General features: G+C 48.5%; 1 non-coding gene across 1 annotated transcript; it reads left to right on the plus strand.

The window, feature by feature from the left end:
- Positions 1-12,041: 12,041 nt before the first annotated feature.
- TRNAW-CCA (transfer RNA tryptophan (anticodon CCA)) lies at positions 12,042-12,113 on the plus strand. The gene has a single exon. It is a non-coding gene; the product is annotated as a tRNA-Trp (tRNA).
- The last annotated feature ends 4,734 nt before the right edge of the window (positions 12,114-16,847 follow it).

The following is a 16,847-nucleotide window of genomic DNA, read 5'->3' on the forward strand; positions in this document are numbered from 1 at the left end:
GGACCGGTTGGAAATCAAAAGCTGGAGGAAGGCAGAGCTTCAGTTCAGGCTAGAGGGCCAGGAAAACAGGGAGGTTTAGTGGAGGTGCATGGAGACTGGTTGGCATGGCGGGGCACAGAGGAAGTGTTGGGGAGCAGTGTAGGTAAAGCTGGGTCAGGAGGGAGAGACCAGGCAATGACCATGAAAACCAAGCAGAGAAGTCAAGGCTTATAAATGTGTTTGAGCCTTGGACTAGAATCAATGGGACCTTGGAAGCCACTTGAACCTGGAAGGAGTGCTGTCAGAGGTGAGTTGAGAATGAGGCTCCTGGGGGCAGACTTGGTCATCGGTCATCAGATGGACTGAAGGCTGAGGTTTGGAGTAAAGAAAAGGCCACAGAGTTCCCAGCACTCGTCAGAGTTGTGGAAAATATGCGCTTTGTTAAGTAAAATTGAGAACGCAAAGAGGAGGTCTGGCTCCTGCTGTGCTGATGAACGGCAGAGGCTGCTGGGTCTGTCCATGAAAATGTCCCTGACAAAAACCGTAGCGGAAACCATGGAACCAGGAACCAGCAGACCCACGTTATGAGAAACTTCTGGAAGGAGGGAAGGTTTGGCCAGTGGTGTGTGCTCCTGCTATGCTGATGGCCCAGAGGCTGCTGGGTCTGTCCATGAAAATGTCCCTGACAAAAACCATAGCGGAAACCATGGAACCAGGAACCAGCAGACCCCCGTTATGAGAAACTTCTGGAAGGAGGGAAGGTTTGGCCAGTGGTGTGTGCTCCTGCTATGCTGATGGCCCAGAGGCTGCTGGGTCTGTCCATGAAAATGTCCCTGACAAAAACCGTAGCGGAAACCATGGAACCAGGAACCAGCAGACCCACGTTATGAGAAACTTCTGGAAGGAGGGAAGGTTTGGCCAGTGGTGTGCGCGTTTGTGTGTATGTGGAGTTGGGGGGTAAGTGGGGGGTCTGCAGCCTGGGGCACAGGGAGACTCCAACTACAAGTAGTGTTTTCAGCTCTGCTCTGGGCTTTCCTCAACCATTGCCCTTGGACAGGCACTGTTTGCCCCCCAGCCTAACAGCAGGAATCCGTAGCAAAGGCCCAGGTTGCTGATGTGGGTGTTATCAGAGGTGACATCCAAGCAACACAGACACCCTGCTGGGTGAGGAATTGGGGACAGCAGGTAGGAACGGACATTCCCAGGCAATCATGACTCCCCTCTTTTCTCCAGGCCTCCAGGACTAGTGGACTCCAGCGAAACCCCCGTGCTACCCTTCTTGGATGCTTCAAGGTGAAGCCCGGACCTGAAGAGTTTCTTGGAGTCTAAGGCTCCAAATATGAGTGACCACAGATGGGGTTGGAGTGCTGGGTGCTCTCAGCCCAAGAGCTCCAATTCCTTGAACTCTACCTTGCTGGACATAGAGCAGGGTCTGGCTACCATCCCCTCGCGATCCTCTGCCAGAGGAAGTGATCCCCCAGGGTGAGGGAGGAAAGATGACCTCAGGGAAAAGAGCAGAACAACTTCCTCAAAAGAGGACCAATCGGTGTCCAGCATACGGCATGGGGAGAAGAAACTTAGAATGGACGGATCAAAAATGTGAAATGAGAACACATATACTAAAGCCCTCAAGGCAGATATGAACAATGTGAAATGGGGAAAATCACTGAAAATAAAGTTGAATTATTAGGTCAGAAAAATATGATACTGTTGATATTTGCTGTGGTTTATGATTTATAGAGCACTGAGTTCAACAATGAACCCATGCTTCTTTTATTTTATTCTTAGCACTTTTCTGTCTCTGTCTTTATATGTGCTTTTCTGTCTGTGTTCATGTATACATGTATCTCTAACTTTCTCTCTACTCCCATCTGATTAAAAATGAACGACAGTAATTGGGGACGAACAATGAGAAAAATTTATGAATTGGGGCACTTTCCTGACTTCCTGTGTTTGCAAGGGGTAAGGAGACGTTTCCTTCAGTGAGAGTACAGATAAAAATCATTCTCACGAATCGACAAACTGCTCTGAATGACCCTTCGTATTCTTTATACACACTCTCAATCTCAAAATAAATAAAATCTTATTAAAAAATAGCACCAAAAATAATACAATATTTACATATAAACCAAGAAGGCAAAAGATTTGTACACTGAAAACTATAAAACAGTGTTGAAAGAAATGAAAGAAGACACACAAGGGGCACCTGGGTGGCTCAGTTGGTTAAGTGTCTGACTCTAGGTTTTGGCTCAGGTCATGAACTCAGGGTCCTGAGATCAAGCCCCAGGTCCGGCTGGGAGTCTGACTGTCCCTCTCCCTTTCCTCTTGCCCCTTCCCCCAACTCTCTCTCTAATAAATAAAATCTTCATTTTTAAAATAAAATTTTCATGGATTGACAAACAATATTGCCAAGATGTCAACATTATTTATAAACACAATATAGTAACCAGTGGCTACCATATAGAACAGCACAGCTGTAATATGTCAGATCTTTCTCTTTTTTTTTTTTAATGAGAAGGAAAAAAATCTCAGGCAAAGCAGCCCTTTCAGGAGAACTTACCTAATACATAAGAATTATTTAAAAGAAATTAGCACCAGATCTACACAAAGAAACTATGAGTAAAAACAAAGTTTGTCTTGGGGCGCCTGGGTGGCACAGCGGTTAAGCGTCTGCCTTCGGCTCAGGGCGTGATCCCGGCGTTATGGGATCGAGCCCCACATCAGGCTCCTCTGCTATGAGCCTGCTTCTTCCTCTCCCACTCCCCCTACTTGTGTTCCCTCTCTCGCTGGCTGTCTCTATCTCTGTCGAATAAATAAAATCTTAAAAAAAAAAAACAAAACAAAGTTTGTCTAGGACCCATGAAAACAATGTGTCAGAGTGAATGAAAACTCTGATCAAAACTTGGCATCAAAATATTAAACTTAGAAGCCATCGCCCCATGAACAGGAGACAAATACACAGATCCCAGGGCTCAGGCAGAAAGCAAGACAACAGGTGACATTAACGTGGGCTGCCAACCCATGGAAATGGTTTCACATGAGAGAAGGAAATGGACTGAGGGGTAGGGGGGTGCTGTTTTCTTTTCCTTTTTTTTTTTTTTTAAGGTTTTATTTATTTATTTTTTAAGGTTTTATTTATTTGACAGGGAAAGACAGCCAGCGAGAGAGGGAACACAGGCAGGGGGAGTAGGAGTGGAAGAAGCAGGCTCCCAGTGGAAGAGCCTGATGTGGGGCTCGATCCCCTAACGCGGGGATCACGCCCTGAGCCGAAGGCAGACGCTTAACGACTGCGCCACCCAGGCGACTCTGGTGCTGTTTTCTTAATACAGAATTCTAGAACTATTTAGCCTTCTAAACTATGCGGGTGTAGAAAACAAGAGTCCATCCGCTCCTCCCTACTCCCCCATCCCAGCACGCCATGCGTACTTGTCCACACTGCGCATATCCCTAGCCTGGAGAACGCCTCCTATCAGGCTGCCCGCTCCTTTCTAGGAAAACACTACAAGGTGTCGTTTGAACGAGCTCCTCTTGCTCCTGCTGTCTTCTCCCAGCTGTGCTGCCCGGGCTCACGTAACAGCCGCTTCCACCTGCACTTCTGCTCCCTCAGAGCTCAATCCCTGGTTCCCCAGTTGTTGCTGCCTCTTCTGAGGGTTGCAGGCCCTCGCACCACAGCTCACATGTCCTGGACCCCCAGACTGCCCCTCCCAGGGCCTGGCCCCACTAGGGCCCCCATTTCTCCGTGCGCTGTCATTCCCGATCACCTTTATTTGCAGGAGCGAGGGCTGGGGGTGCAGGGCTGTGGAGGCCTCCGCCGCGCTGAGGTTTGTGTACTGTCACCATGGAAACCTCTCCGCAAGCCCTGGGCGGGGCTTAGGAAGGGGCGTGGTCATAGCCCCGCGAGGCTGTCGCGGAAGTCCCCACCAGGCACCGGGATTCGCGGATTCAGGTCCCCGCCCGGGTTCGGTTCAACCTGCGCCCTGGGCCTCGTGGAAGCAGGAGGCCCGCGGCAGGCAGCTCGGCGCCGGTAAACCGGGCTCGAGGAGCTTTCTTCCCCGCGGTGGCATAAGGACCGGCGGGTGATTGACATCGGATTCTGAACGGATGAAGACCGGGAGGAATAGGGTGAGAGGGAGGCGGCAGCTGAAAGGGCAAAGACTGGGGGACTGTGTCCATCCCGGACCTGGAGTCTGAAGGAGGAATTTCGTGTGGGACTTCCGGGGATGGAGTCACGTGGCGAGGGGACCGCTCGACGTCACAGACGCCCACTGTGACGTCCGCGCAACCTCAGCCGCGATTGGTTCGGCGGCGGGATAAAAGCCCAGGCCTTGCGCCTCGGGGGACCGAGAGTAGGAGCCGAGGGGGAATCTCAATGTCTCAGGCCCCTCCCGCTGGGCCCTTCCTCCCCAGGCCCCCCGCGCCCACCCTGCTGAGCGGGCAGAGCTCGTCTGTACCGCCTCCGGGGTCTCGGCCCAACCTCAGTCCCCGAGTTTCGAGTTTCGGCCATCGCCCATCCAGACCCAGGGCTGGGGCTGCTGCGTACAGCGCTCGAGTCTCCCAGACCCACCATTGCCTCCGCTCCAAGCTCCCAGCCTAGTGCACCTACTGCTTCCCTCCCCCGTGGCCATGGCCATCCGGGCTAGGGAGCATGGCCTCAGGGAGCAAAACTGCCAGGGGAAGGATGGATGCCCGGCGAAGGCACCAAAGCGCGAAGGCCCCAAAGGCCTCAATGGAGGCCACTGGCCGGCGGGACAACTCTAGAGCCTCTAGAACAAATTTAGCCTGAAACCCATTCAACCTTTGGAAACATCCATCAAAGAAACTGAGTTGACAGTGTAGGAACTAAAATACGGGTCATGCCCTGTAGAGGAAAATCAAAATAGGGAATGAGGAACTAGGTCTTAAGAGTGTCCAAAAGTTTTGACAGGCTGCAGACTGGCTGCCTTTTTGACCTTATGCTGGCTGAGAAACATCAGAACCTCACAACAGGGCTAAGAAGAATCCCTCCAGATGTCAGGGGTGGGGACAGTTCAGCTCTTTCTCATCCGGAACCCCTGGATTGGTTGGCTCGTGGTTATCCTGAGGGAGATAGGGGACCTGAGTCCTGGGCCAAGAATTTCTTGAACATGTGTTGCGAGCCTCTAATTATTACTATTTTATTCTTAGGAACATTTCCCTTCGGGAAGAGAAGATGTCAGTTGACCACGGATTAAACCGTCAAAAACCTCTCCCTAAACATTCGAGGTTTTATAATACCGTGAAAATACAAATGGAAGCTCAAAGCAGAAAATCTCTCAGGGGGGTGTGGGGGGGCCAGTAAAAGGCTCTTCAGAGGAAATTATCGTAGATATGAAAGAACAGGGGAAAAAAAATCCCATCCAAGAAGCTCAAGCTGTACAATGGAAGAATTCAAGAGCAGGCTGGTTGCAAAGATTAAATGAAGCAAAATATGAAATACTTACTATGTCCTGGGGACAGAGTAGGTCCTCAGAAAAAGTAAGGGATAGAATGACAAAGATGGGAGTTCCCAGACCACCTAGAGTACAAACGTACTCTACAAAATGGAACATTTTGTGATGACTCCTCCATTTACACATCCATCCAATAACGGGCAGGAAATTGGGTGCCTGGGTGGCTCAGTTGGTTAAGCGTCTGCTTTCAGCTGGGGACATGATCCCAGGGTCCTGGGATCGGGTCCCGCATCCGGCTCCCTGCTCAGTGGGGAGCCTGCTTCTCCCTCTCCTCCTGCCTGCCTCTCTGCCTGCTTGTGCTGTCAGAATCTTAAAAAAAGGGGCGCCTGGGTGGCACAGCGGTTGGACATCTGCCTTCGGCTCAAGGCGTGATCCCGGCGTGATGGGATCAAGCCCCACATCAGGCTCCTCCGCTATGAGCCTGCTTCTTCCTCTCCCACTCCCCCTGCTTGTGTTCCCTCTCTCGCTGGCTGTCTCTATCTCTGTCAAATAAATAAATAAAATCTTAAAAAAAAAATCTTAAAAAAAAAAAAAAAACCTGGCAGGAAGTTTACACTCTCGGTATTCCGGGCCTACCATTAAAGTGATTTGGTTGGAGTCCATTACAGACTAATCGGAGGAGGGCAATATGTGGTAGAGAAAATCTGAGAATGTAAAGTAGGAAAGGGGGCCTGCCAACGCCATAGCTACCTTCGGGCTGATAGGATCCACTGTAAGTGTTCACAGCAAACTCAGCCACTACCACATTTATGGAGAACCCAGAATCAGGTTAAATTACATCTCCTGCGGACTTGGTCAGTTTTGTACTCGCCCAGAGCCTCAAGGCTGACAAGTTCATGGAAACCTAGTAGTCACACTACACGCTAGATACTAGGAAACAAGGCTGTTTGCTCTGGAATCCTCTATCATTTAAAAAGATTTTATTATTTATTTGAAAGAGAATGCACAAAAGTTCGGGGTGGGGAGGCCTGGGAGGGGCAGAGGGAGAGGGACAAGCTGGCTCCCCACTGAGCAGGGAGTCCTATGCGGGGCTCGATCCCAGGACCCTGAGATGATGACCCGAGCTGAAGGCAGACACTTAACCAACTGAGCCACCCAGGCGCCACTGGAATCCATTTTTAGAGCGTTACTTTGTTTAATCCTTACAAGGCCCCTTTGAGATGGGTTACATTGCACTTCTCTTCGAATTGGGGAATCTACGGCAGAGAAACGTTGGGCGACCTGTCCAATGTCACACAGCTGGTAGGTGGTGAGGCCAGGACTGGAACACTCTGTCCTGACACCCAGCCCCCCCCCAGTATTCTTGCTGCCTCCTCCTTGGCAGAGTGGATCTTCTCACAGTTACCCTTGTCTACATGTATCTTGCTGAAGACATTTCAGTCCCATAATTCTGACAACAAGGACAAGGTTCCCCCTTTTAGAGTTAGAAACTATACCCCATATTGGAAGACAGCTGTTTTAGTCCAAAAAAGACACCATCATCTTCTTCGTCTTGCCTTTGCTGGAATTCCAAGGCCCTGTCTGCCGTTGAGGCCAATCTCTGCATGTGATGTGGGAAACAAAGGAGAAGAAAAAATTAAATTTCGTTACTACTTAACAGCCCACTGACAAGTCCTCGAAGCAGGCAGAGTGACATTCCCCTGGGAGCTCGGCGGCCTTGATGTTGACACTTTGCTAAGGGCAAAGGCTATGTTAGCTTGACCCCTCGGGATCCTGTGAGTGTGCTCTAACGTATAGAAATTCCTTTGGAAATGTGATTTATCGCTACCCGCCACCCCCAAGATACATGTCAGCAATCATCCCCCAAGCATATGGCCCACTGATAGACATCGGAAGCATCTCATGACGGAGGATTTACTAAACAGTAATAAATGCCCTCTTCCTAACAACAGCTAGCCCTCTCCAGGTCCTGCAAACCTTGCTTCCAAAATTCCTTAGAGACTTACACTGTCCCTAACCCCCGCCCAACTTGAAAGTATATAAGGAGCCACTCGTCAGGACCCCAGAAGACCTAGAACTTTCTGCTTCTGGAATTCCATTCCTCCAATGTAAAGGATATTCACGCTGCCCCAGTCTCCTCTGGTCACGAACAAACATGGCAACCTAATTAAACCACTGAAAGATGTTCAAGCCCAGGGGTGCCTGGCTGGCTCCCTGAGACCCTTGATCCCAGGGTAGAGAGTTCAAGCCCCACGTTGGGCCTGGAGCTTAAAACAAACAAAAACACCACACAAGTTCTGACTAGTCAGCCAAACTTCCCCCGGTGTCAACAGAACCACCCTTCAGCAAAACTAAAGCCTAGCGGGTCACAGAAGCTTTAAACAGGGGAGGGGCAGAGAGGAAAGAAGCAGTAACTGTTTTCACCCACAATCCCTTTGGATTTTCCCATTTTAAGGGAGGGCTTCTTTCCTCATCAAGGTTTTGAGGCACAGAGAATGAGAGCTTAGCATAAAAGCAAATTATCATGAAAACCAAATCGCCTAAAAGAAAAAAAATGCGTGAGGTTCACAAACTCCCCAAATCTGCAGTTTTTTTGTTTTTTTTGTTTTGTTTTGTTTTTGTTTTTGTTTTTTTTGCTTCTCTGCAGCGGCCAGACTCAACTTCCATCTGCCCCTCACTGGTTTATGACGGGCCTTTAACGTCGGGTCACCGGGAGGCTACAGTTTGGAGACTTGTCCTTGGCCTAGGGCTCTGGGTTGGGTCCCACACCGGCTCCCAGGGCGTATTTCTGATGAAATTCTAAATGTTCCACCAGTTCCAAGGGTGGTTGTCCTTCTGAAGAGGGGACAAATAAGCGGACAGCCTCCCACTGTGAGCCTTTGGCCTCCCCAGCTTGCTGTCATCGCCCTTGGTCATTGCCTTCTGAGGCAGGGGGTGGGGGGTGGGGTCCTTCCACAGGCTGTCTTTGTCCAGAACTCTCTCCATGGGGTGGCAGAGCCTGCAGCCAGGACTGCCTCACAGGCTGACAGCCTCCCCCACACCCCCTCCAGTTCAGCTTCCTCCCCAAAGACAAGCTTCCTCCTTTCACCAGTGTTCCTCCCAAAATACATTCTTGGCTCTCCTCACCGTCTCCACCTAGGCTTCCCAAGAAGCCGGCCTGCCATGAGGCTGCTTCCCCAGAGCTGCATGATAGAGAGAAGACGCACTCCGCAGAGCACCGCCCTTCTCGGCGCCTCTCTGTTCAAGTCCTTGTTGGAATGTGCTGGAAAGAAGAATGTGTCTATCAGAAAGATCTAGCACATTTTTGTTGGGCTTTGGAGAGTTGGAACATGTTCAGCCCCTTAGGAAACAGAAGCCAAGTAAAAACTTTTTCTGATAGAGCAATTGCTTGGGTCTGACGCTCTACCAGGCAGAGACGGAGAAGCCAAAGTTACCATGGTTCTCTCAGTGGTGGGGCAGCCCTTGGCATAATGCCTGCAGCCTTCCTGGACCATAGCAGTTACTTCTGGACTTCTCCCTACCACACCCCTTTATTCAAGGCTCCCTGTAGCTTCCCTGCCTCGCTCCCTTGGAAATCCAGACTGAACTTGTACCATAGAACCATCAAGATGGTTCCCGACGCTGCATTACACAATATGGATGAGAACAATCTTGAAGGTCCATCTTTGCATTCGTCCTTAATTGGTTCTTTCTTTCTTTCTTTCTTTCTTTCTTTCTTTCTTTCTTTCTTTCTTCTTTCTTTTTTTAAGATTTTATTTATTTATTTGACAGAGTGAGACAGCCAGTGAGATAGGGAACGCAGGCAGGGGGAGTGGGAGAGGAAGAAGCAGGCTCCAGCAGAGCAGGGAGCCTGATGCGGGGCTCGATCCCAGGACCCTGGGATCAGGCCCTGAGCCCAGACGCTTAACAACTGAGCCACCCAGGCGCCCCTAACTGGTTCTTTAGTACATCTTCTCTGCAAGAGGAAACGCCTGGACGGAGCATTTTTAAAACAGCCGCCAAATCACAATCCACAAAGCCAGTACCAACCTACATTCTTTTCCAGGCTGGCATGGATTCTCAGAGATCTTCGTTTTCCCCACACCCTCGCCCATGTTGGCAATTACCTTTTTTTTTGGGGGGGGTGTATTTAATTGGACATTGACTGTTATGTAATTTTGAAAATTTCTCTATTTAACAGGGCTTTCGTGGGGTTGGTTTTTTGTTTGTTTGTTTTTCTTTATTTCTTTTGTTTTTGTTTTTAATAGAGTTTTGTTCTAAAAGAAAGAAGCAGTTTTTTGTGGTTTCTGGGCAGTCACAGAATTTTAGTGAGCCGCAGGCTGGGATGAGGGCAAGGCCAATGAGACACTCTCCCCGGGGCAAAATGCAAGGAGTGTGCGTGGCGCCAAAAACCTCAGCAGTCAAGAAAAAAAAAAAAAAGAAAAAAAAAACAGTATTTTTTTTTAAATGCCAAAATCCAAGATGAACAAAGCGTCAAAATTATACATAAGAGGCTTTGGCTCTGTACATGGGCATGACTGCTTCATTCCCTTTACTTTGGTCGGCCCGGCAAGCTTGAGTCTTACTTTTATTTTTATTTACTTTTAAAGATTTTATCTATTCGAGAGAGAGAGAGAGCGCGCGAGCGAGCGATAGAGAGCATGAGTAGGGGGAAGGGCAGAGGAGGGACTCGATCCCTATCCCAGGACCCTGGGATCATGGGGATCATGACCCGAGCTAAAGGCCACCCAGGTGCCCCAGTCTGACTTTTAAAAGGACCCTGTAACCCTCTCTGCACACATCTCTTGAATCCCTTCATCTGATGACATTACCACACTGTAGTTTAGAATAAAAACTGGTTTTGGTTCCACCTCTGGGGAGAAGGGCCAGGACATGACAGGAACACCCAAAAATCTGAGCAGGGATTTCAAGAGTGTCTCTGGTGTTTCCTTGGGTGTGAACCATCCCTTCCAGTAGATTGGAGACTCTTGACCTCTGTGGGAAAGCCACTGGCTTTTCCTCACAGGGACTTTGCTATGTGGCCTATGCTAGAGGTCTTGAGGAGGAACAGGGGAGGAAGTTTGTGATCAGCCTAAAAGAGAACCCAAACCTCAAAGCTCTAGCATTTCAGTCACTTCTTAGATCTCTGAGAAGCGTTTCTGTCACTCCCTAGCTCCCCACACCTTCCCCTATTCAGGGTCCAATCACCTCTGGGCCGTCAAAAGCAATAAGGAAGGGACTCTTGTCTGGATACCTGTAGATGGAATCAGTAATCTTGGGCTAGCTGACGCTCCCCTCTGAGGACAGTGATAGAACCTTCTGGTCTCTGCTACTCTGACAGCCTTGGGGCAGCTGCCTCAGGACTCACAGTTAATCCCAAATGCCTGCTATTCTCACATCTGACCACAAACACAAAAATTGCCAAGATTCCTATCCAAGATTCATAGAAGCTCTGGTGATCTTAGCTGTCCCCAAGTGACCAGGATGGTGAGAGAGCCCTTCACCACCCCCACCATTCCCCACTGGCTTCCCTGAGAGCCCCAGACACAGTTCCTCTTTCCCTCCTATAAAGAGTGAGGCCCATTCCAGATTGTTCTTTCCCTGAAGGACATCAGGCCCTCGTGGGGGTTGTATTTATTCAATTAACTGATGCTTCATATTCTTAGACCAGGATACTGCTCTATATTAATGGCTTTTAAAAAAAAATTCTAGAGCTTATCTAATAATTGTATCTTTCTTATTTAATAAAAAAAGGAAAAAGTACTGTCCAAAAGCAGAGACTTAAGACGCCCACGAGGTGGATAATGAGCCGCTTAAAATCATGCTAGGAAAAACTATTAACTAAAATATATGCACAGTATTATGACAAGCGAGGACGCGGAGAGAAAGGTTGTGTACAATATAACCCCATCTCAAAAACGAATTTCAAGTGACCAGAAGGGGGGGTGCTAACGTTCTCTTTCTCGATCTGGGTGCCGGACGCCCACGTATTTACACTCCGTGAAAACGCACGGCCGCTTTTCCGATATGTGTGCTATCCATCAATCCAAAGAGCAAAACTCTATTTGGGATTATTCCCAGCCAGGAAAACTCTGCAAAAAGAAATACCGCGCACGAGCATCTATGCGCAGGTCACCTCCGGCTGGGGGGTTTCGGGTACCCCAACTGTCTTCCCGGTGTTGTTGGGACCCTCATCAAAGAAAATGCTTCCTGTGACACTTTGCAAAGAATAAAACCGCGGCGCCTTCGCAGCCTGGGGGTCGAGGCCCGCGCGTGCCGGCTGGGGGGAGGGGGGCGCCCCCTCGCGCAGGGTCCTCGGCCCCTCGCCGCCGCTGTCCGCGGAGCGGGCGGAGGGCCGGCCGAGGGCGGCCCCCCGGAACTCGGGAGCTGCCGCCTGCCTCCCCCGGGCCGCCGCAGCCGGGCCCCGCGGCCGCACCCGGGCGCCCCCTGCACCGGGGCTCCGGCGGGGCGGGCTCGGCGGCGGCGCGGCGCTCGGGATCCGCGGCCCCGGCGCGCGGCTTTCCCGGAAGCCGAGGAGCGGGCGGCCGACGCTCCTCCCTTTGGGCGAGCGCCGGAGCTCCGGGGGGACCGTGCCTCCCCGCCTAGGTGTTCCGAGCCGCGGGACCGTGCCGGCACAGCGAGGCCTTTAGCGACGCAGACGCGTCTACTCGCTGTGACCTCGTGGCGCAATGGTAGCGCGTCTGACTCCAGATCAGAAGGTTGCGTGTTCAAGTCACGTCGGGGTCACGGTCCCTTTTTTTCCTCCCCGAGCTACGGAGGGCTGGCCGAGGCGCTGCAGAAGCCGTCAGGGGAGACGTTCGGCCTCGGGCGCCCGTGGTTACGCCTCCAGCAGGCGGAAAACCCCGCTCTTTTTTCCTTGCATCGCGAATACAGGGTTTCCGCAAGCGACTGCGAGAGGCGGAGGTTGCTTCTGGATTCCGATAGGAGGCGCCGCGGCCAGCGCGGAGTGACCCCCGCCCGCGCGCTGGTGGCCGCCCTGCCCCCCCCCCCCCCCCGCAATTCAACATTGGCCCCTGGGGTTACCAGCCCCCATCCTCCTTCCCCTTCCCCAACTCATTTGGGGCCCTCGGAACCCCACCTACGGGAAGATATAATGCGCCCCTGGAGGGGACTCTCGTCCAGGAAGTGACCCCTCCGTCCCAAGAAGGACTGGGTGCCTTTTGCAGGTGTCTCCTTGCTCGCCCTACCCATCTCTTTTGTCTCTCCGCCCCGAATGTTCCCTCTCACCTGCATTGTTACACCACTTGCAGAAGCTCTGTGGATTTAGCCACAGCCATAAGGCCAAGATATTCACCTCAGTATTGTTTGCTAATAGTTACAAACAAAAGATCAAAACCAAAAAAGCGCTTCCTGTCCACCAGTAGAGGGATGTATAGGAGAAAAAAAAAAGCAAGTTGCATAAAAATTCCAACGCGTACTGTATATGTTAATAATATATGGTTATTATATATCCATATTAGAATATGGACGGGAATTGCTCACACTAATTCTAGGATGGTAGTTACCTCTGGGGAATGAGGAGGAAGAAGGGATGGAGACAGAGTCTCACTTTGTTTTTTTTTTAATAAGCACCCCCCAAAATGTTAACATTAAATCTAGTTATTAGAGGGTACATAGAATCTAATATGAAACATGGGTTCCAGATCAGAATTCACCCTACCTGCATAGTCCAAAACCTCCAAGTCAAAAAATTATTTTATAATTTCCCAGGTCAGCGGACCCACAGCATGCTGGCAGGAGCCCTGAAAGAAATACACCCTCAAAACAGGCCTCTGGCTTTAAAGTACCAGTCAAAATACACTCATATTTTAAAAGAAAATAAGAGAGAAGACCTTTTGTGTAGGAACTAGCAAAATCAGGTCCAGAGACTGGGTATTCTCAGATACTGAGTGTACAATGGTTATGTTTAATCTTTTAAAAATGAAAGAAAGGACTACAAAATTAACAGAACAAGAAACAAGAAGAATGACTCTGGTATGTTTTAAAAATAGCTAAAAAGGGGGTGCCTGGGTGGCACAGCAGTTGGGCGTCTGCCTTCGGCTCAGGGCGTGATCCCGGCGTTATGGGATCGAGCCCCACATCAGGCTCCTCCGCTGTGAGCCTGTTTCTTCCTCTCCCACTCCCTCTACTTGTGTTCCCTCTCTCGCTGGCTGTCTCTATCTCTGTCAAATAAATAAAAAAAAAAATAGCTAAAAAGAAAATTCTAGAAATGAAAGATTTAATATTTGATATTAGAAACACACAGGTACATTATCCAGCAGATTAGACAGGCAGAACTGAAACAAAATAATTAAATAAAATATCATGGTGGTTCAAAATATGTTTGTAAATTTTGGCATTCCCTCCAAAAGGTGATGCCTAATTCTCTTTCCCTTGGGTATGGGTTGAACTTAACGCCTTTCATCTCACGAACAGAAAAAGGAGAAGTTATGGTGTGTGCCTTTGGACAGTTAGTCATAAAAGAACTGTGGTTTCCCTCCTCTCTGGATCGCTTGCTCCGAGAAAGCCAGCTGCCATATTGCAAGAACATTTCTGAAATTCTGCAGAGGTTCACTTGACAATGAATTGAAGCCTCCAGCCAACAGCATCATGAGGAATCCCCACTCAGACTCTTGGAGGACTGCAGCCCCTGTCAACATTTTGACTCCAACTTCATACGAGACCCCGAATCAGAACCAACCAGCTAAGACACACATGCATTTCTGACCCTCAAAGACTGTGTGAGATAATAAATGTTAAGGTGCTAAGGTTTGGGGTTCATTTCCCATGTAGCAATAGATTACTAATACAAAGGTAGAATTAAAGAAATTACACTGAAGGCAAATAAAGAGGCAAAGAGATACAAAATAGGGGAGAAAATAAAGCAATACTGTGGATAGAATGAAAATGTCTAATCTCAGCCTAACTGGAGTTCCCCGGGGGAAGTAAAGAGATGGTAGGGGAGAGGTTGTATTTGGAGAAATGGTAGCTACTAACTTTTCAGAATTGATGGAAGACATGAGTCGTCCCTGGCGAGAAGCACTCTATCTCCTAAGCATGATAAGGAAAAAGACATCCATACTTGTATACAACATAAGAAAACTGCCCAATATGGAGAGTAAAAGATTTTTTAAAACAACCAGGGGGTTGGGGGAAAAAAGCCAATTATCGACAAAAAAATAAGAGTTGGTCTGAAACTGAATTCTGAGCAGCATCAACAAAAGCCGGAAAAGCGTACTATTAATTCTACAGCACTGGGTAGCCTGGGTGACACAGCTGGTTAAGTGTCGGATACTTGGTTTGGCTCGAGTCATGATTTCAGGGTCGTGAGATCGAGTCCCATGTCCGGCTTGCGCTCAGCGCAGGGTCTGCTTGGGTCTCCTCTCTCTCCCTCTGCCCATCCTCCCTAAAATAAAGAACTCACTCTTTAATTCCAAAGCACTGAAAGAAAATAATTGCCAACCTAGACTTATATACTTGGGAAGCTATCTTTGAAGAATAGAGATATTTTAGGGTGCCTGGATGGCTCTCTTGGTAGAGCGTGCAACTCTTGATCTCAGGGTTGTAAATTCAAGCCCCAAATTGGGTGTAGAGATTACTTAAAAAATAAAATCATATATACATATATATTTTTTTCTTTTTTTTCAACAAATATCACCATATATATATATATATATATATATATATATATATATATGATATTTTCAAACAAATGGAACCTCCAGCATCTCTCCCTGAAGGACTCTCTAAGAGGTGGATTTCAGGGAGGAGGAAAACGATCCCAGACAGATCTGAGAGGCAAGAAGGACCCAGTGAGTCAAGGAAATGGTAACGTGGTTAGCTAACAAACTTCGACCACACAGAAACAAAAAAAAATACCACAAATGTGTGGATTTGCAAAATAGAACTACAATCCTGGACAAGAATAACATGGAAACCAGTGTTCCCATAATCTGAGTGTAAAGCCTTTTAAGTGGTTATATTTTTTGAAAGAAAGGATATTTATTAACCTGAAACCATGTTACATATATTAAAATGTAAGATAATCACTAACAGGGTAGATATGATTGGTTGATGATGCAGACAAAAAAATCAGCTGAAGATACCCAGAGTTAAATAATAAATTAACAAAGTTGGTCAAATGGACATAGATAGAACTCCGTGCATAACAATTAGTTAACACTGTTGTTGAGTTCACATGAAGCATTTTATATAAACGTGACCGCCTTCTGCACCACAAAAGAAACCTCACCAAACTCCAAAGCACAGGTGTCATTCAGGTCACTTTCTCTGACCCAATTACCATTAATTTAGAAATCAACAAGGAAAAGCGTATTAAAATTAGGATGCTTAAAAACTTGTAAATTACGGGGCGCCTGGGTGGCTCAGTCGTTAAGCGTCTGCCTTCGGCTCAGGGCGTGAACCCAGAGTTCTGGGATCGAGCCCCACGTCAGGCTCTTCCGCTGGGAGCCTGCTTCTTCCTCTCCCACTCCCCCTGCTTGTGTTCCCTCTCTCGCTGGCTGTCTCTATCTCTGTCAAATAAATAAATAAAATCTTTAAAAAAAAAAAAAACTTGTAAATTACTTCATAGATCAAAGACAAAACCCAGACACTTAGACAATAGAAAAAATTGGAGTTACGGACACTGCAAAGGAGCTAAAATGATCACCGTTTGCAGATGATGCAATCGTGTAACCGGAAAACCTAAAGGAGTCTGCTGAAAAATTACTAGAAACGAAAAGAGAAGTTGGTAAGATAGTGAGGTACAAAATTAACGTACAGAAACCAAGAGTTTTTATAAAATCAACTAAGAACCAGTCAGGAAATAAGGTGAAAGGTGGCAGACGTAGGAACAAAACATTTCACATTCATTTTATATGTTGTTTCGATTTTTGAATATATGAATATATATGCATATATTATGAATATGTCACCTCGTCAAAGAAAAAAAGTTAGGAACGTCAGTGAGTGTTCTACTCCTTGAGGATACAGACAGACCTTCCAAGGGACATGGACGCGTGGATAGTTTTTAAGGGCAGCCACACTGAGGGACCCTGGACAGCTCTAAGGTCAGGCAGAGAGCAGGTTTCTAGTACAAAATCTCTGACCTCAACATCTAAGAGCTCTGGGATGGGATGCCCCTGGCCGTGCTTGTGTGGGGGTGGATGGAGTAAACAGGGGCTCCCTGGAGGTCCCCTATGACCACAGGTGTGAATTCTGTATGTCACCTGTGTGACCCACTGACCTTGTCCTAATGTGACTTCTGTAATGGGTGCCCCATCTATTATGTCCCCGCTCAAAGCCCACCTGCGCGTCTGACCCAGGGTGTGACCTTCCCATGCGACTCCTCTGTGGACCCCATCCATGTGACCCTTGCCCTCTGGCTTCCAACTGAGTTTGGCTGGTGCGGAGGACCAACCGGAGGAGGAAAGGAAGAAGTGTGGACATGAATGAAGACCAGCCAACTGCGAAAAGCAAAGG

The sequence above is a fragment of the Ursus arctos genome, unplaced genomic scaffold (genome assembly GCF_023065955.2).
Source record: "Ursus arctos isolate Adak ecotype North America unplaced genomic scaffold, UrsArc2.0 scaffold_14, whole genome shotgun sequence".
NCBI classification, from domain to species: Eukaryota; Metazoa; Chordata; class Mammalia; order Carnivora; family Ursidae; genus Ursus; species Ursus arctos.